Below are 4616 nucleotides of genomic sequence, written 5' to 3' on the forward strand. Positions count from 1 at the left end.
AATATATAAGTTGTCATGTTGTGTCATTTTTTAAAAAGTAAAGTCAATATATCCATTGACAAATTAATTTAACCGAAACAAATTACATAGCCATCTTTGATTATCAAAACAATATGAAAAGCTGGCCAAATCAGTCGAACCGTACTGAACTGATTTATATTATTTTAAATAAAACTATGGACTTTTATTTAAGTGTATAATAGTACTGAACAATTTTGTTGGTCTTTTAATTAATAAAAAACCTGAAACATTCCTAAACCAAACTGAATAATCTTACATGTATGTAAATATATTTATATATTAGTAATATGTTAGATTTTGTATAAACATATTTTGTCACTTTTTTCAAATATGAATATAACATAGGTCGTAGATCCCTGGTGACGACTTTGAGCCTGTAAAACCCTGAGATGACTTAGGTGAACTAGAGCCTAACATATTGGTCTTGTTGGTCTATAGTCCTAAATAGGTCTAATATATGGTATACAGGCAGTAGCTAGAGTATTAGGTGCATTGGAAGTCAAACGTCAAGGGACGACCAAGACGTTCGACGACTAAGTCACCTATGTGCCTCATATGTGGTTCTATGTGTTAATATGTGATTCATGAGGTTGTAAGGTCCTTAAATGTTTATAGGCAGTGTTTCGAGTTTCGTGGAGTTTGGATGTAAAACGTCCATGACGTTTGAATGATGTGCCTTGAAATGACCTTGTGTGTCTAGGCATATTTCGTCGAGTTTTACGTATTCGTTTTGGGTGAAATTTATGTGAGAGGTGCTAAATTCATAGAAGATCATGTTTGGGTTGGAAACGGTCGGGCAAACATCCCCAAGGACAAAGCAAGGGTCCTTGAGGAAGGACAACTTGGTGTCAAGACTTCCCAAGACTGCCCAAACCACGGAGGCAGTCGATGCCCAGTGGGTCAATCGACGCCCTGTTGGTTGGGTATCGTCATCGGATACTTAGACTAAGAAGCAAATCCTGCATTTTCGAGGCTCTTACCCAATCGATGGTGGACAGCACGGTCCGTGCATGGGCTAACGCCCCGTCGATGGTAGCTGCGTCCAGTTTAACTGTTAAGTTAGGCGTGATATTGTAATTTCACCACACTTCCAAATAAGAGCGCGGTTTATTAAGGGTATTTTGGATATTTTAAACAAGTATATAAGTGTTTAACACTTAGAATATTTCATTTTTCCTAATCAAAACTCCAAAATCCCATAAGAACTCCCAAAGACTCCATTGAAGCCCAAAAGCAAGGAAGAGCTTGATTTGACGTTTCGAGTGGAAATTCTTCATCAAATTTAAGACTTAGTTTCATCAATGTATGGCTTTTGATCCTTGAAACTCATTTCATCAAGGAGCCCCAATTATCAAGATGTTTTTCTAAGTTTTCAAAGTTGAATTGTCCAATTTCATGATTTTACCATGGGTTCTTGCATTAATGATTTCTAAACATTGAATAATGATTTAATTGATGTTGTATTTATGATTTTAACCTAAATTACCAATGAACCCATGAATTGGATGAACCCTAGATTTTAACTAAGTTTTGGGTTATTTGATATTGATCTAATGTTGATGAATTCTTATGTAGTTTCTTATGGGCTTTCTAATGATGTAATAATTGTAGTAAATTGATATCTAGGTTGTATTATATTGATGAATTTACATTGATTTGACCTAGTTCATTGATTATTGTAGTTTATATGTTGAATTGTTGGTTATGGCCTTGGGTAAGGGTCTTGTGTTATCGAATTGAGTAAGTTGAGTTTGGATTGAAGTGTTGAGGATGATGTGGGGGTATGCTGCCCTATTTCCTTTAACTTGATGTTATTTATACTTCGATTCTATTGTGATTGGTATGGTCCACTTGTGGTGGTGGTGTTATGTGTTTTACTTGCAATTGATGTGGCCTTGTCGGCGTTACTTTATGCAATATGATGATCTTGGCCTTGTTGGAAACTACTTGAAATAATATGACTACTTGTGTAGTTTGATTTTGTGAAGCATGACAATATCTATCTACATGTAGAGTCATATATGTATTCTTCTATTCATGTTGTCTTAAGTGACCATGTTAGACTATGCCTTTGACATTATGTGTATAGTGTTAGGGTTGAGTCTTGGTTATTCCTACTTGACTATATGAGTCTATATTGTTTAGATTTATGATGTTAGGGTAGTATATAGTATGACTTGAAGATGATAGGTTTGTTCCTATGTGCTTCTAGAATGACTTGCATTGTAAGTTAAATGTGAAGTATGTGGTGTCTTGTCTTGGTTGACTTGTGTCCCTGACTTGATATATGTATGATTATGAATATGTGATGTCTTGATTTAGGGTGTTAGAACTCTTAGTATTGAACGTATGAATGACATGTGACCTTAATGAATTTAAGAGAGTCTTTTATGTGAAAACCTTGACTCAGTGTTAATGTTGAGATTGGTGAAGTCGTAAGTTGTAATGGTATCCTTCAAAGTAAAGGAATGATAGACTTAAGGTTAATTGGCTGGAACAGCATCATATTAATCCTTAAGAAAGTCATCATGAGCTTCTCATCGCCATTGTGAGGTATCCCAGTGGACCTTCTTTGGTAGGGTAAATGTGATTGGGTTATGAACTTGTTATGGAATCCTTTTATGTGAACCTAATGTGTGAATTACTCTATGAGAAAGAAGTCTAGCACCGAGTGAGTATGGTAAGGGGAAGTAGTTCTAGTTAAAGAGTGAGACTAGATTATAAAGTATGTCCTTCATATTCCTTAACCATGTGCCTACATGGGATGTGTCTAAGTTCTACCCTTGGCAAGTAGAACAACCTCATTGGGGTAGGATAGAACTCCGAATTCCATGTCTTTCTATCATGGTCTATGTTGGTTATTGCCTATTCTAATCATATGGAATACCTATTAGCACTAGAGAAGTTTATGAGGTTTAGGTAGTGGTATAGGACGCTATCTAGACATTGGACAATAGTCTTTGAAGGTGTTACTTGGAGTTCCTAGGTCTTGTCTAAGACTATTACTTGAATGTCCTTTATGTGATGTATGAGTCTCTTAATGAACTAATGAACTAATGACTTAGGTTATGAAGTATGTAAATGAATAAGTACCTAATCTAAAGGGACTTAAGGATTCCTTAGCTAAAGTGTGAAAAGGGCATAAGAGATGATCTATTCATGTCATATCTTTGGAAGTCTTGAGGATGACTCTAGTTAGGGACGATGTCTGGTGTTGTGGACATGATCTAAGCCTTAGGTAGTCTTAAGGACTATTTAGGTAATATTGAAGAGGTCAATCATGGACGTTATCTTCTTGATTTATTTAAGTAGATCTTTTGGTAGCCTTTGGAAGGAGAATGTCATATCATCTATGTGTTGGTGTGTTAACTGAGAGGGATTCTATTCTAGGGAGTCTATAGGATCTCTTAAGTGTGTGTGTAAGGGATTGTATGGGCGGTCGCTTCACAACTCACTCAAGTGAGACTTAGAGTCACCTTTGGTAGAAGAATTTTACCTTGATGTTTATGATGCTTTGTAAGTGTGTATATGACTCATTATAAGTAATCTTAAGGGTCGTTTAGGAACATCTAGAGAGGGTGTATGGGCGGTCTCTCTTTGTGTGACTTAAGTGAATCTTAGGATAGTTTTAAGTGAGAAGATTACATGCTAAAGGGCGTCTAAAGTGAAGGATAAGTAACTTCATTGTAACAGTGAATTGGACTTACTGTAAAGTGGGTTCAAAAATATGATTTTTGGTTTGAATCTTATCTTATGTGTTTATAAGTTGTTAAATGTTGTTCTTATTATTATAATATGATTTTTAAAATGAAAAGATGCATATTTCCAATAAAAGTTTGTTTTCATGATTTTTATGCATAATGCCATACTTAATACATCTGGTTGTACTAATCCATGCTTTTATCTATCTATATAGTTCTTGGTAAGTGAGGAGCTTTTGGGAAGTGAAGACTTGGACCTTAGCATTGTTCAAGAGAAGTTGAAGTATGTCCTCATTTGACTCGAGGGCATATATGTCTTTCATGTTTTCCATTTGAAGTATTGTAATAGACTAAGTATTTCTATATTCATATTTTTGAAGTATGGGTCATGTCCCAAGTATTCTTGTGTCTTAAGATGATGAGATTGAGACTTAGTATTTCCTATTGCTTCATATGAAAGAGATTTTTAAAGACTATATTATATTTTGTGAAAAGTTTTAATTCCGCACTACTTTTCACTATGTTTATACGATGAATGATATGAAAGGGCTTGTATATGACCTCCAAGAGGTTGAGTACGCCGGTTACAATCCGAGATTGTACCCTAGCTTCTAGGATGTGGTTTCGGAATGTGACAGAGCCGTTGTCCTATAATTAGTCTGTGATTAGTTAGGTTTAAAAATAAGGAAATTTCGCAAATAGCCACCAAAAAACTTATTACGCTTCATAGCTATAGTTTGCTAATTATGATTCATAGCTACATGTTAGAGAGAGGAGAGAGACAAGTGAGAGAGGGCAGAGAGTGGAGAGAGGTGAATCGTATATGTATATTTGTCGAATTATGTGTGTGTGTGTGTGTGTGTGTATCTATATATATATATATATATATATATA

Source organism: Solanum pennellii, chromosome 1, assembly GCF_001406875.1.
Source record: "Solanum pennellii chromosome 1, SPENNV200".
NCBI lineage: Eukaryota > Viridiplantae > Streptophyta > Magnoliopsida > Solanales > Solanaceae > Solanum > Solanum pennellii.